The sequence below is a fragment of the Gossypium arboreum genome, chromosome 5 (assembly GCF_025698485.1).
Source record: "Gossypium arboreum isolate Shixiya-1 chromosome 5, ASM2569848v2, whole genome shotgun sequence".
Lineage (NCBI taxonomy): Eukaryota > Viridiplantae > Streptophyta > Magnoliopsida > Malvales > Malvaceae > Gossypium > Gossypium arboreum.
Genome location: NC_069074.1, coordinates 74,562,267 through 74,579,536, shown reverse-complemented (window position 1 = coordinate 74,579,536; position 17,270 = coordinate 74,562,267). Strand labels below are relative to the sequence as shown.

Genomic DNA, 17,270 nt, shown 5'->3' with positions numbered 1-17,270 from the left:
GTTGGAAAGTTTTAAATTTGAGTGAAACTTTGTGACTTGAGTTGGTATAAGGAAAATGTAGAGTCCTAGTAATGCCTCGAACTCTATCCTAGTGTCGAATACGAGTGAGGGGTGTTACAGCCAAAGTCCAGGTTCCTTTAAAAGAAAAACCAAAATAAATTGCAAGAGCCAAAACTTGAATCCAAGCTCCCTTACAACCTTAATGACGCCACAACCACTAGACCACATGCTTCCTTGTGTCATTTACATAATACAATAATTTAAAAGGCCATCATCCAAGCATCCAGGGTTTTATTCACTTAAAACCAAAATTTTTGCTAAAGCTCAAGTTTGAACCCAAGACTTTTCCAACTCCTCTCAGGACCCTTAACCACTTGAGCAGACATTTAATTGTGTCATTTCCTTGCATAATTAAATACATATATACAACCTTCTTACAGACCCATACTCAAGGCCCAATTCTTTTAGGCCCAAATTCGGGGCGTTACAATTCTACCCTCTTAAAGAAATTTCGCCCTCGAAGGTTCCAACTATCTGAACAAGCGCTTAGCTCAATCTACATCACTATGCTCCCGCTGCGCACTCTAGTTCCAAGCTAAATGTAGTACACTATGGTTTAAGTACGTACCAGTATCCGCATTTGGTCTACAGTCGCCTCAGCGACACAGATAACCTAAATGATCATAATAGTGTAAATGGGCCCAAGGCCCATTACTCGGCCCAAGTGGGCCTACACGGTCGTGTGGTCCAATTAGCCCAAATTCAATTACGGCTATGTGACCTACATAGCATAGTCCAATATTCATCATTTACCACGAATTTAATCCGTATGGGACCCATGAGCCTATTAGGCCGACACGGCCCATTTCGGCCCATCGAGGCCTTTAACGGCCTATGCCATCCACATGACATGACAAGCCCAACTACTTCCCACCTATCAGTTAGATTTACACAAGCGGGCCCACAGGTCCCCTTGAGGCCCAGTACACGAGAACACTCGTGGTAGCCTCTACAGTCTATCGCCTATGGTGTGTGGGCTCGGTTTACCCCACGACGGTCGCACGCTGATGAGGCCTCAAATGCTTTAGTTTTAGCTTTTCAGGTTTTGCCGATTTCTAACAGAGAAGGGCGTGAATAGACACCTGTTTATGAGAATGCGCCAAAGTCCACGATCACTAACTTTGGCACAGCCTGCATTGAGTCTTAATCACTTCCCCCCTCACCAACTCATCTGGTTCACTCTATTTAAAGCCAACTTCTCACCAATGCTCATGTTAGCTTTCCGATATGGGATTACTTTCAACCATTAGGAAAATTCCTTATCTTTTTTTTATGACCACATCAACCACAGAGTTTTAGTCCAACTCCACCTCCTACATAGCTCAAACAACAAAATAAATACTCCATTACGCATCCCAAGACTTGAACCTCAGACCTCACAGTTACACAACACGCCACCTTGCCACTCCACCACAGGCTCTTTCTGCATCACAAAATATCCTCAATTAATTATAAGTTCTATAGGCCAAGGTCCAAGTTCCTTTAAAAGAAAAACGAAAATATATTGCAAGAGCCAAGACTTGAACCCAGGCTCCCTTGCAACCTTAATGACGCCACAACCAGTAGACCACATGCTTCCTTGTGTCATTTACTTAACACAATAATTTAAAAGGCCATCATCCAAGCATCCAAGGTTTTATTCACTAAAAACCAAAATTTTTGCTAAAGCCCAGGTTTGAACCCAGGACTTTTCCAACTCCTCTCAAGACCCTTAACCACTTGAGTAGACATTTAATTGTGTCATTTCCTTATATAATTAAATACTTATATACAGCCTCCTTACAGACCTATAGGCCTAAATTCGAGGTGTTACATGGAGTGCACATGTTGAACGTAGATCCCAACGCCTTGCATGCTTTCGAGTTCCTCGAGTACCCCGACATAATACATGCTCATCGATTGGTGGTAAATCCTAAATTAAAAGAGTTGTTCATGGGCCAACAATTCCCGAACAAGGATGGCTACATATTTTCCATCAAGTGGTATAGTGTGAAGGTGTCGGTTGTTCACACAGGCGTGTGACCCTTATATGATTGAAATATTTTTAAGTTTTCAAAGTTTTTGTATGTTATTAGTTTAGTCCTGAACCATTCTTAAAGCATGTTTAAGGCCCCGTAGGTCTTTATAAGGGAGAAGGTGATTGTATTGAATGATGTATGAGAATGAATGCTATATGTTGTGTTTTGATCGATAATACCTCATAACCCTATTTTGGGAATGGATACGGGTTAGAGGTGTTACACATTCTCCTCCTCTGGTTCAAGTTTGTTTCCAACATCCATGGAGTTATCTTTTAGGTTCATCAATATTGTCCACAGTTACCTCCAAGGTAGGTATTTCAGGGCTACTCATTACTTTGCCCAATCGGAGAGCTATAGCCTTCACATGCTCCTTACCTTCACGGATTGTCTTCTGCATTGCTTGGAGTACTTCTGCTAATTTGTGTTTAAATGTCGCCCATCATGCTCATTCATTGGCTTATTTGATCTTCAAGCTTAGTCAATGTTCTTGTTGAGTTAGTGCACTCAGACTGCACCTCTTTGACATCAGTTCTCATTGATCGCATCTCTAGCTTAATTCTATCTAGAAGTTGACCACATGCAGTATGGTCACATGGGTTGGCCCTTTGTTGGGGTTTCTGCAAATAAGAAGGATGGTAATTAGTGTTTTTAGCCTGATTTAAATTATTACTTGCTCCTTGGTTCCCTACCCATCTTAAATTTGAATGGTCTCTCCAACAAGGCTTGTATGTATTCGAGTAAGGGTTTGCACCCCTATTCTCAATGTAGTTTATATCCTCAATAGGATTATTGATATAATGGAAGAGTGGCTTATCTCCTCCATGCATAGACAGTGTAGAAGCAAATTCAATACAATTGAGTCTATCCACTATTTACTGATACTTATCATCCTATTAGATAGCTTTGACCATAGTAGGTTTCTGGCCATATTTGAAATGTTCAATCGACCATTGACAGGAGTTTAATGTCATATTTGTAATAATTTTACATGCGTTCTCATACATCCTGTTCATAAGGGATCATTCTACTGCTCTGTCTAATCCAGATTGTACATTTGCATCCAACCTAGTATATAATACCTGTAGTGGCATCCACTTAGGAAATTCATGGTGTGGACATTATTAAATTAGCATTTTGAAATGTTCCCATGCCTCACAGAAACTTTCTCCCTCTATTTGTCTAAAGACAGCGATCTCTCTTCTTAGTTGAACTGCTTTGCTAGTTGGGAAAAACTTCTATAAGAACTTGTTGGCGAGTTCATCCCATATCATGATAGACCGTAGTATCTGTGAGTCTAACCAAGAAAAAGTGTTATCAATCAAGGAGAAAGGGAAAAACTGAAGATGAATAGCATCATTAGTGACCCTATTATACTTAAAAGTATCACAGAGTTGGAGAAATGGTTTTAAATGCTGATTAGGGTCATCTATCATAGTGCCCTGAGTTGTAGATTGCTCTGGATCATTTGAATCATTGTCGGTTTAATCTCAAATTATTAGCTGTAATTGTCAGCCTTGCTATACTTTCTTGAACCATGTCCAGACTTAGTAAGGCATAATCCCTTAAAGTTCTCTCGTTCCAAGCCATCCGTACGTTTGCAGGAATCTATGGTGTTGGTGGGTTTCCTAGGGCGTTATCATTAGCGTCGGCAAACAGTGGGTTTTCACGTGGCACGCTACCTATAACAAGTAGTGGTTGATCTTGCATTTGTTACTACTGCTTTTGGTGTTGATATCTATATTTTCTTCTGATTATTCTCTTTGGATCTGTGACTATTACAATAGGCGTATTCCTACTGCAAGTCATACACTAAACCCAGAAAGAAGAGATTGGTAAAAATAAATAAAATCATATCTATAACTAAAAAATTTCCTAATTATTCTTTTACATGTAAAAATTAAAATTAACCTAGTGACGTTGCCTCCCGGTAATGGCGCCAACAACTTGACCGCCTCTGGATGTGCTAACGTCTAGTGTAAGAACCTGATATTAGGGCTAGTTGAAATAGTGATTTTGAAACCATTAAACCAAGGTCGAGGAAATTATTTTAAATATCATTTTATGTATTGTAGCATGATTAGATAAGTACATGAAAATTTAGGTGAATTAATTTTAACGATTGCTTGCCTAATTGTAAAAAAGGACTAAATTGCATAAAGTACAAAAGTCCTATTTTGTTAGATAAGAGTGTCAACTAGCTAAAGAACCTAAATTGGGGGCCTTAAAGAGTAATTATACCATTAGAGAGTAGGGTGGCCGACCATAGGGGGGACAAATTGATAGAAAAGTCAAAATTAGGTGGTGTTTTGTTCACCAATTTTGACTAGTTTTAAATTAAATAAATCAAAAAAAGGCTTCATTTTTTTATTTCTTCTTCTTCAACCAATTTTCATCTTCTAAAGGGGGATTTTTAGAGCTCAAAATATCAGCATTAACATCTCTTACAAGTAAGTCATTTATAAGGTTATTCTTGATGATTTTTGTATTTTTGGACTCCCTGTAACATAAGCTTTCTATGAAGGGGATTATTTTGCAAAATGGTTGAGAGATTAGGGTTTTGCCATGAAAGCATATGTGTGGTTTTTTTTTGTAATTTTATGGAAGAATATGAGTATTAGATGTGTAATAAATAACTTTTATGAAGGGATTTTTCATGAAAACCCTAATAGGGACTATTTTGCGTAAGTTGGAAATTTGTTGATAAATGTGATAAATAAAGGAAATTTTGATTGCATCTATTATAAAAAGTAATCAGCTAGGCTTATAATATGAAGAAATTTGATAAAAATCGATTTTTGAGCACAGGGGTAAAATGGTTATTTTGTGAAAGTCCAGCGGCAAAATAGTCATTTTGCCCAATTATGAACTTTCGGGCGTCTAAATTGATATGCTGATGAAATAAATGAATTTTATTAATTTAGATCAAGAGAAACGTGATTCGGGTCTTGATCAGGGTAAGAACAAAGTTTACGAGGATTAAGCTCGTCTTCATCATTTTGTATTGAGGTAAGTACATATGTAAATAATGTGTTGTTGAAGCTTACTTTGGTATATTTTAATAATATACATGTGTAATTAGCTTATTCTTGTTATGTATCTAATTTCTAATTGTTACAATGTGAGCAAATACGATGCTATTCAATTAAATATGAAGTCCCGTTGAACCTTAGACATAGCATAGGATACAAAGAGGCATGTTATGAAAATTATGTGGTCTGAACTCATGAGTTGAGTCTGAGTTCATGAGATAAATACTATAGGTAAAGTGGGTCCGAGTACTAACCTTGTGTACAGACCCATGAGTGGCTCAATGAGCATACGTTACATGATAGCTATGGGGTCTGGGTCCTGACTTGATAAAAAGGCCCGTAAGTAGATCAATTATGAGCGTTTCATAGCACAGGTAGCCCTAATTTCTTATATGGCATTTAGACGCAAATTCCTTGCGTATCCATATGTATTTCGAGAGTTCAACAGGTAACCCGAATATTTAGTTGGTGAATACTTTGACGAGGTATGTATACCGAACTCATGGTTAGGACCTAAGTAAAGAACTAGGTGTATTAAGTATACATGAATGAAAAGAAGAGTAAGATAGAGACGTTAAGTGATTTATATCTTTTAAGCATGACAAGCTACCGTTGGATGAATATGATTTTCTTATAATTACAATTTATTTGTATATAGTACTTACTAAGCTCCCACGCTTACCCTCCTTTCTTTTCTTTCCTTATAGTGCCGCCAAGCTAGCATCGGGGATCCAGTGACATCAAAATTTTCGATCACACTATCACTCAAGACCTTGGTATAGCTAGTTTCATTGTTATGTTTTCTGGCATGTATAGGGACTCGAGTTTTTGTTTAGTGTTTTTTTAGGTTGCCATAATGTGTTGGCTCATATGATGAATATGATACTCATTTTTTATAAAGCCTTGGATGATGGTCAATACTCATTTTCATTTATAAATAGAGGATTATATTTTCATGGATGAGTAAATTGCATAAATGAAATGTTGTCCATTATGGTTATTTTGGCTATGTGATGTGCCCTTACGTTAGTATAGAGTGATTTTTGTGCAGGTTACATAAGTAAGGGTGACAAAAATGCTTGGTAAATAGCCTTATTTTGTCCACACGGGTAAGCACACGGGCGTGTGTCTAGGCCGTGTGTGACACACGGTTCACCACATGGGCGTGTGATATGGTCGTGTGTCCCCTACACCTAAGAATTGTAAGTCAGTCTGCATGGTAGCAAACACACGGGCAGAGACACGACCATGTGTCTCAGCCATGTGAAGGGCACGGCTTAGCACATGGGCGTGTGCCTTGGCTATATGGCCCTTAAGGATTGCTGACGTCAGAAATAGAGTGTCCAAGTTTTTACACACGGGCTAAGACACGGGTCAGACACATGAGCGTGTTCCAGGGCATTTGAAAGCCCCTAGGTGTGCATTTAGAATTAATTCCACATGGGTATAAAACACGGGCGTATCCCTGTATTGTTTAGGCTGTGTGAGCCACACAAGCCAATAGCACGACCATGTTGAATTGTCACACGGGCGTGTTACCCCTCCCACACGAGCATGTACCCCCTTGTGTTAAGAGTTATTTTTAGTGTTCTTTAAAGGACTCAGATTTTTTCCTAATGGGTTCTAATGGATGTTTTGGGCTTAGTAGGCTCTTATTAAGGAATTTATAAATAAAATTCAAAAATTTTTAATTTGACCATGTTTTGGTGTTATCAAAATGTCTATATGCATAAGTTTAAGTTAGGTAATGCCTCATATCCCGACCAGGCGTGGGGCACAGGTGTGGGGTGTTACATTTAGTGGTATCAGACCTACGGTTTAATCAGTTCTCAGACTAACGTAGCGTGTGTATGAGTCTAGCTATACATGCCATAAATAAATTGTGATAGTGTGAGGACTCCTGATTGTTTAAATTGTGTTTTCATATAGTAATGGATCCCGATCGAACTATGGTGGAGATGTAGAAAGTAATGAGCCGACCCCCACTAGAGGGGTGGTGCTATCCGATAATCGACCTCCCACAGTTAGTCAAGGAGGAGGAGAAGGGGCTCGAAGGGCTTTCTCTACATGATGAATGAATGGTACACAGAATTCGTCTGAGCAAACCCGAATGGTCAACCCCCTCCACTCCCACCTATCCCTCAACCTGTCCCCGTAACACCCTAGGGTATGGACCTTGAGAGGTGGAATAGACCTCCAGTGGATAAGATCCAGAAGCATTGAGCCGAGGAGTTCTGTGTTAATAAAGATGATGACCCTGAAAGGGTAGAATTCTGCCTTAAGATTACCATCAGGGTATTCGATGGATTATCTTACACTTCTGTAGAATGCTTGAAGTGTGTCATATCTTGTTGAGGGACTCAGCATACTACTGGTGGAAGACGTTAGTTTCGGTGGTACCTCAAGAAAAGGTCACATGGGAATTCTTTCAAGAGGAATTCCAAAAGAAATACATCAGTGAAAGATTTATGGATCAAAAGTGTAAGGAATTTCTTAACTTGAAACAAGGCCGCATGACAGTCACTGAATATGAAAGAGAGTTTGTCCGACTTAGTAAGTACCCTCGAGAGTGTGTATCCTCCGAGGCTAAGATGTGTAGAAGGTTCGAAGACAGACTTAATGAGGACATTAGACTGTCAGTGGGTGTCCATGAGTTGAAAGAGTTTGTAGTACTCATTGATCGGGCTTCTAAAGCCAAGGAATTAATAAAGGAAAAAAAGAAAACCAAAGCAGAAACTAGAGATGTAAAGAAGAGACATGCGAGCAAGCCATTTCCATCACAGTTTAAGAAATCCAGAGGTGCCTACTCTCATTCTCATGCCTCAGCTAGACATTAGGACTGAGATCATAGGAAACAAGATTCTGTTTTAAGTCTCAGACTACATTAGTGTCTAGTGTGGGCAATGTCAGATCTTCCAAACCAGAATGCCAACATTGTAGTCGAAATCATTTTGGAAAGTGTAGAATGAATGATGGATCATGTTTCCGATGTGGTTCTCAAGACCACTTTATTAAAGATTGCCCCTAAATGACTGGCAAAGAGAAAGTTCAGAGTACAAGGCTAAGTGGCACCAATTTTAAAATAAGACCTCAGAAAAATGTTGGAGTTGGGGATGATAGCAAGAATGTGACGAGAGACATTACCATAAGGTCTAAAGCTAGAGCTCCAGCTAGAACCTATGCCATATGTGCACGTAAAGATACATCCTCTTCTGATGTGATCACCGGTACATTCTCTCTATATGATAATACTATTATTGCTTTGATTGACCCTGGTTCTACTTATTCGTATGTGTGTATAAAGTTTGTGTCTAGCACGAATATGCTTATTAAGTTTACAAAATTTATGATTAAAGTGTCAAATCCATTAGGCAAACATGTGATAGTCGATAAAGTATGTAAGAAATGTCCTTTATTAGTTAAAGGTCATTGTTTTCCTGCCGATTTGATGCTGTTACCATTTGATGAGTTTGATGTCATATTGGTTATGGATTGGTTGACTTTCCATGAAGCTATAGTAAATTGTAGACAAAATGCTATTAAATTAAAATGTGAAAATGGTGAAACCCTTTGGGTTGAATCAGGTGAGCCAGGGAACATGCCTATGGTGATATCCTCTATGTTTGCCCAGAAGTGTTTGAGGAACAGATGTGAAGCTTATTTGGCCTTTGTAATGAATACTAAGGAATCAAAGTTAAAGGTTGAGTTAGTACCGGTTGTAAGTGAATATGTGGATGTATTCTTGAAAGAATTGTCTGGGTTACCCCCTAATAGAGAGGTTGAATTTGGTATAAAGCTAATGCCAGGGACTACGTCTATTTCAATTGCTCTGTATTGGATGGCCCCGACTGAGCTGAAAGAATTAAAGTCACAGTTGCAAGAATTGGCTGACAAGCATTTCACGAGACTAAGCTTTTCACCGTGGGGTGCTCCGGTGTTATTTGTGAAAAAGAAAGATGGATCTATGAGGTTGTGCATAGATTACCGGTAGTTAAATAAAAGGATGATCAAGAACAAATACCTGTTACCGCGAATTGACGACTTGTTTGACCAACTGAAAGGAGCAGTATGGTTTTCTAAGATAGACTTGAGATCTGGCTACTATCAACTACGAGTTAAAGAAACAGATGTGCCTAAAACCGCTTTTAGGATGCGGTATGGCCACTATGAGTTTCTCGTCATGCTTTTCGGTTTAACAAATGCTCCCGCCATGTTTATGGACTTAATAAATAGATTATTTCAGCCATATCTAGATAAGTTTGTAGTTGTATTCATCGATGACATCCTGATATACTCTAGAGATAGGGTAGAACATGCCGAACACTTGAGAACGTTTTGCAGACTCTGAAGGACAATTAGTTGTATGCCAAATTTAGTAAAAGTGAGTTTTGGCTTAGAGAAGTCGGCTTGTTGGGCCATATTGTTTCGAGTGATGGTATTATGGTTGATCCTAGCAAAGTTTTTGCTATTGTTAAATGGAAACCACCAAAGAGTGCGACTGAAGTTAGGAGCTTTTTAGGGTTGGTCAGTTATTACAGGCAATTTGTAAAGGACTTCTCTATGATTGTGACTCCCATGACAAGTTGCTTCAAAAAGGAGTCAAGTTTGAATGGCCAGATAAGTGTCAGCAGAGTTTCGAGAAGTTGAAGATGTTGTTGACTGTGGCTCCCATACTAGTACAACACAAATTAGGAAAAGAGTTCGTGATTTATAGTGATTCTTCATTGAATGGGTTGGGATGTGTACTTATGCAAGAGGGCAAAGTTGTGTCTTATGCCTCGAGACAATTGAAACCTCATGAGAAGAACTATCCGACACACGACCTAGAGTTGGCTGCCATAGTATTTGCTCTAAAGATCTGGCGACATTATTTGTTCGGAGAGATATGCCATGTATACTCTGATCATAAAAGTCTTAAGTACTTGATGACCCAAAAGGATTTAAATCTGAGGCAACATAGATGGTTGGAACTATTAAAAGATTATGAGTTGATTATAGATTACCATCCAGGAAAAGCCAACGTGGTCACCGATGCATTAAGTAGAAAATCATTTTTTGCTTTTAGAGCAATGAATTCTCGATTGACCTTGTCAGAAGATAGTTCAGTTCTAGCAGAGTTAAAAGTTAGACCGATGTTTCTTAAAGAAATTTTTGAGGCTCAGAAGAGTGATAGCGAATTACTATCCAAGAAAACACTGTGCGAATCAGATGTTGAATCGGATTTTCGAATCAGTTCTGACAGTTGCTTGAGATTCTAGGATAGGATTTGTGTTCCTAAAGACATCAAATTGATTCAGAAGATATTAAATGAGGCACGTAATGGTTGTTTATCAGTACACCCAGGGAGTACAAAATTGTATAACAATTTGAAGAAAATGTATTGGTGGTCGGGAATGAAAAGAGTCATTTCAGATTTATTTCCAAGTGTCTTGTGTGTCAGCAAGTGGAGGCTGAACACCAAGTACCTTCGGGTCTACTTCAACCTATCATGGTCCCCAAGTGGAAGTAGGATCGAATTACTATGGATTTCATGACGGGTTTGTCGGTAATCCCAAAGAAAAAGATGTTGTTTAGATTATTGTGGATAGGCTAACAAAGTCATCACATTATATACCAGTGCGTACCGACTACTCCCTTAAGAGATTGGCTGACTTGTACGTTTTTTAAATTGTGAGACTACACGGGGTGCCCTCGTCGATTATTTTGGATAGGGACTCGAGATTTACCTCAAGGTTTTGGAAAAAGTTACAAGAGGTATTGGGAACAAAGTTGAGTTTTAGCACGGCATTTCACACGCAAACCAATGGTTAGTCGGAAAGAGTGATTCATATTTTAAAAGACATGTTGCGGTATTGTGTTCTCGAATTTCAAGGTAGTTGGGAAAGGTACTTATCATTGGTTGAAATCACCTACAATAAGCGCTATCAGTCGAGTTTGAAAATGCCACCTTATGAGGCTTTATATGGGTGAAAGTGTCTAACGCCCTTATATTGGACTAAGCTCAGAGAGAGTCAGATTCACGGGGTCGATCTAGTTAAGGAGACTGAAGAGAAAGTTAAAGTGATTAACGACTGTTTGAAGGCCGCCTCGGATAGGCAGAAATCCTATGTGGATTTGAAGCTAAAAGAGATAAATTTCAAGTTGAGGATCAAGTGTTATTGAAAGTATCCCCATGGAGAAAATGTAACACCCCAAACCCAACCCACACGTTATGGCCGGATCCGACATGCCACATCGAAGCGTTCAAAACATTTCAGGTTGTTGTTCTAGAAAAACTTACTTAGTGTTTTAAAAGAAAATTTCAATGCAGGTTAAAGTGAATGGAAGCTGCACACCAGGTAGGAAACCGGAAAAGAGGAGGTGAGTCCCTCGAACTGCTTAAGTACCAAGCTCACTTCGAATCCAATCCTAGACATACACACCACCGTTACCACACCTTAACGTCGTGTATATTTCCAGGAAACCAATTTGATTAAGTCCTTTTTAGGAAAAGTGATTAATTTTGGAAAAATATTCTGATTGTGGAAGCTTTGCTTGTTGTTGTGTTATTTTGAAATCAATTACCGTCTTTGAAAACGCGCCCTAATGCTATCCAAATTCAACAGTTAAATATAAGTAATATCTATCTTAATAAAACATATAAAACCCATCAAGGAAAATAATTAAGTGGCCTTATTACATTTTAAAAACCCAAAACCTTAAACGTAAATAAAAAAAATGTCCAATTCACCAAAATAAAATCAACTTGCAGAACGTGTGGCCACTCCTCCAAGCCTACTATGGTTGGGGATTACCTGCGTGAATGAAAATAAAGGGGTGAGTTTGGGGAAACTCAGTGTGTAAATTAACCCGACCATAGCCTTAGATCACACTATCATCAAGATAAAATAGTTATCACAACCCCTTAGGGCTACAAGTCCAAAACGATAGCCTCCCTAACCTTTAGAGATTTCAGATTTTTCTAAAATACGAAACAAAGACTAGGTTGAAAAGACTTACCACTGATTCCTTCAGTCAACAATACCTCTTAATCCCCACTCGATTCTGATGCAGTTATAAGCCCTCAAATGATAGCAAAAGTCGAGCCTTCAGTGATCTCAATATTCGGCTAAGTCCCTAGGAGTGTGGAGTTTTCGGTTTTTTTCCTTGCAACAGTGTAACGAAAGATGAAATAGGAGGGTTTTGTTGTGGTCTTGCCGACAGAAGCTTGAGGTTTAGAGAACTAAAGAATCAGTCAAAAATGATGAAAAAGATGAGAGAATTGGCTAGGAGAAATTGGCACAGAAGGAAATATGGCTTTCGGGATTTCGGCTTTTCTTATGGCAAATGGCTATGAAGGTTTAGGATCGTCTGAAGAAAAAGATGGAGATGAACAAGAGGATAGAAAGATTCTGCTATAGAGAAAAGAAGAAAAAGAAAAAGTTGATGGAGAGAGGAGAAAAAGAAAAGAAAAGGAGAATAGTCAGGAAATGGCACAACTTACCCCTAGTGCCGAATTTATACTGGCACTTAACCTAGCCGAAATTTGCCCCCTAAAGCACCCCTTGGCCGGCCAACTCTTGCTCCTCAAGAGTCCACCATTTGGCCAACACCGTTCTCCCTAATCAACTCCTAAATCCTCTCCCTTATGAACTCCCAAATCTTCTCCTGACAGCCTTTCACTTCAGTTCCACTGCTTACCTTTTCTATTCATAAAAATTAATATCACTAATTTGCTTACCTTGCAACTCAAACCTTAGCTCACCTTGGTCATCCACACGCCACCTCTAAAGCCCCCAAGTGGCGTCACATGCCAACTTACCACAGGCTTCCTTGTGTTTTATTTTACCCAGTTAATACTTAAAAACCTAGCTAACCAGAACCTCTTTTCCCTATGGATTAAAATCACTTAAAATTACCGGGATTTAGCTTAAGCTTGGGCCTTCTAGAGGCCCACTAACATAATTAAACCAACGCCAAACAGTCAAAACACAGAAATTTTAAAATTCGTTGAAAACCAAAGAAATCCTGAAAATCCCGAATCTTGAGGCGTTACAACTCTACCCTCCTTAAAGAAATTTCGTCCTCGAAATTTTACCTGATTCAAACAGATAAGGGTATTACTGTTGCATCGCCTCTTCTGGCTCCCACATAGCTTCCTCTCTGCCATGATTACGCCAAAGCACTTTTACTAATGGGACAGATTTCCTTCTAATAACCTTAACATCTCGTGCCAATATCTGCATAGGCTCCTCCTCAAAGGTCAAATCAGTCTGAACACCAATTTCTGCAACTAGCACGACATGAGCAGGGTCAGAATGATAGCGCCTTAACATGGAGACGTGAAAAACATCGTGAATCCTGTCTAGCTCTAGAGGCAATTCCAATTGATAAGCCACTGGGCCTACTCGCTTCAAAACCCGATAGGGCTCAATGAACTGCGGACTCAGCTTGCCCTTCTTACCAAACCTTAATATCTTCTTCCAAGGAAAAACCTTCAAGAAAACCATATCACCTACTGAGTACTCAATCTCCTTTCGCTTCAAATCAGAATATGACTTTTGCCTATCAGAAGCTTCTTTTAACCGATCCCTAATTATTCTGACCTTATCCTTAGTATCAGCTACCAACTCTAGTCCAAGAACTTGTCACTCTCCTAGTTCAGTCCAACAACTAGGGGTACGACACCTCCGTCCATACAGTGCTTCATACGGTGCCATTTGAATACTCGCCTGGTAACTATTATTGTATGCAAATTCTGCCAACGGCAAGTAATCCTCCCAACTACCTCGAAAGTCAATCACGCATCCCCTCAACATGTCCTCCAGAATCTGAATAACCCTTTCCGACTGTCCATCAGTTTAGGGATGGAAAGTCGTACTAAAGTTCAATCGCGTTCCCAATTCCTCATGCAACTTTTGACAAAACCAAGATATGAATCTGGGATCCTAGTCAGAGATAATCCAGACTGGAACTCCATGAAGTTGCACAATCTCCGCCACATACAAATTGGCTAACTTTGGAAGTGAGAAGTCAGTACGCACCGATATGAAATGGGCTGATTTGGTCAACCTATCCACAATCACCCACACCGAGTCTTTCTTCGATGGTGTCAAAGGGAACCTACTCACAAAGTCCATGGTTACCCTCTCCCACTTCCAAAGTGGTATCTTCACCGGCTGTAATAGTCTAGAAGGTAATTGATGCTCAGCTTTCACTTGTTGGCATGTCAGACATTTTCCTACAAACTCTATTACTTCTCATTTAAGTCCAGGCCACCAGTACAATTCTCGCAAGTCGTGATACAACTTATTCCCTCCAGGATGCATAACACAAAGTCCCCCATTAGCTTCCTTCAATATTGCCTACCTTAAGTCAAAGTCCTTCGGAACACAAATTCTTCCTTGGAAACACAGAACTCTTTCGCCATTTAACCCAAACTCAAAAGTTTCCCCTTTCTTAACTTGTTGAAAACGAGTGACCAAAGACTCATCGTTCAACTGCTTTTCCTTAATCTGATCCACCCAGGTTGGCCTCACTTGTAACTCAGCCAACAGACTTCCATCATCATACAGACTCAGACGAGCAAACATTGCTCTCAGATCAGATACAGTTCTACGACTTAAAGCATCGGCTACCACATTATCCTTGCCTGGGTGATACTCTTGTGGTCTGTGTATATAACACACCTCTCCCCATACAAGTAATGTCTCCAAATCTTAAGTGCAAATATCACTGCCGCCAACTCCAAATCATGAGTAGGATAGTTCCCCTGTGAGGCTTAAGCTGTCGTGATGCATATGCAACCACCTTACCCTCTTGCATTAGCACGAAGCCCAAACCTACATGTGATGCGTCACTGCACACAGTAAAATCCTTCCTAGACTCTGACTGAATTAACACAGGTGCTTCAGTCAAAACTTTATTCAACTTCTCAAAAGCCTCCTACTACTTCTCAGTCCATACAAACAGTGCTCCTTTCCTTATGAGTTTTGTCAGAGGTGCTGCCATCACAGAAAAACCTTCCACAAACCTTCTATAGTATCCTGCCAACCCTAGGAAACTTCGAATTTCTAACACCGACCTATGTGGCTTCCACTCCAAAATTGCTTCAATCTTTCGAGGGTCCACCTTAATCCCCTCGGCAGAGACCACATGTCCTAAGAAGGTTACTTCTTTCAACCAAAATTCACACTTGCTGAACTTCGCATAAAGTTCTTTCTCCCTTAACACTTGTAGCACTATACGGAGATACTCATCATGCTTCACTTCCGTTTCAGAATATACCAGGATATCTTCAATAAAGACGACTACGAACTGATCCAAAAATGGTTGGAACACACGATTCATCAGATCCATAAACGCCGCAGAGCGTTAAATCATCAAATGGCATAACCGAAACTCGTAATGACCATACCAAGTCCACGAATGCCGTCTTATGGATATCTGCCTCCTTGACCCTTAATTGATGATATCCAGATCGAAGGTCGATCTTGGAAAATACAGACGCTCCTCTAAGCTGGTCGAACAGATCATCAATCCTTGGCAATGGATACTTATTCTTAATCGTCAGTTTGTTCAACTGGCGATAATCGATGCACATCCGCATCCTACCATCCTTCTTTTTCACGAATAGCACCGGTGCTCCCCATGGAGACACACTTGGCCTAATAAAACCCCTATCCAACAACTCCTGAATTTGTGCCTTTAACTCCACTAACTCCTTCGGTGCCATCCTATACGGTGCGATAGACACGGGCGTCGTTCCAGGCAACAAGTCGATTCCAAACTCAACTTCTCGGTTCAGAGGCAATCCTGAAAGCTCCTCCAGAAAAACATCTTGGAACTATTTTACGGTCCTGACCTTATCCACTGTCAAACCCTCTTCCTGTGACTAACTAACAAATGCCAAATAGGCCTCACAACCTTTCCGAATCCACTTTTCGGCTCTTAATGTCGACACCACATTGGACAAATAATTCCTTCGCTCACTTATTACCATAACCTCCTCATTCTCCATGGTCCTTAACACTATTCATTTAGCAGCACAATCTAAAGTTGCCTTATGCTTAACAAGCTAGTCTATTCCCAGAATGAGATCAAACTCTCTGAACGGTAACTCCATCAGATCTCCAAGGAAAATTCTACCTTGAGTTTCTAAGGGTACATCCCTATACAGTTTGTCTACCCTAACCGAGTGACCCAAAGGACTTAGCACAAAAACCCCACTCACAATCTTCTCAAAGTGCACACCCAACGACCCAGATATGGCACATGCAACATAGGAATGAGTAGATCCAATATCCACCAAAGTAGTATACGGTATGCCAGAGACCAAAAACGTACCTGTTATGACATCAGGTGCGTCGCCCTCCTCTCGACGATGAGCTGTATACACCAATGTTGGCTGTCGAGCTTCAGCATTTTCGGTACCCCTGCTAGGTGCCCCTCGACCTCGGCCATTTCCATTTCCATTCCTACCTTGCCCACGTCCTCTCGGTGGTTGTGGTCCACCTCTTATGGGTTGAGCAACCCTCAGACACAACAACTCCGAGCCTTGATCGGCTCTCTGAGGACAGTCCTTAACTCTATGCTCCATAGATCCGCATCGAAAACAAGCACCGGAATGTTTCCTACACTCCCCCAAATGTACCTTACCACAGTCTCCACAGATTAGTGGTCTAACCACATTCATCGGCACTGCTCGAACTGGTTCCTCCACTCTTGCTCTCTTAACATTCCTATTAGCACCACCTAAGGGCCCTGAATCCCTCCAAAAACGGTTTCGATCCTTCTCCCGATTCTGCTTTTCAGCCAGTTTAACCTCCTCAGCTATCTTTGCCTTCTCCACCAAGATCGCAAAGTCCCGCTCCCTCTACGGAGCAATCAACACCCTCAGGTCATCCCTAAGACCACCATCGAAGCGCACACTTCGCTCATATTCCGTAGCGACTATGCCCACAGCATACCGGCTCAGCCTTAGAAACTTGGCCTCGTACTCAGCAATTATTTTACCTCCTTGCACCAGATTCAAGAATTCCTTTCTGCGAGCGTCCACATAACTTGCCCCAACATACTTCCCTTTAAAGGCCATCTTAAATAGTTCCCAAGTTACCCTATCAGCTGGGGTCCCTTCTCTCACAGTGAACCACCACTGATAGGCCTCGTCTCGCAGCAACGA

The 17,270-nt window shown here is 40.4% G+C and overlaps 1 non-coding gene across 1 annotated transcript; it reads left to right on the top strand.

Annotated features, from left to right (window-relative positions):
* The first annotated feature begins 3,182 nt into the window (after positions 1–3,182).
* LOC128293586 (small nucleolar RNA R71) lies at positions 3,183–3,288 on the top strand. Its single transcript, XR_008283767.1, has one exon. It is a non-coding gene; the product is annotated as a small nucleolar RNA R71 (small nucleolar RNA).
* Positions 3,289–17,270: the final 13,982 nt, after the last annotated feature.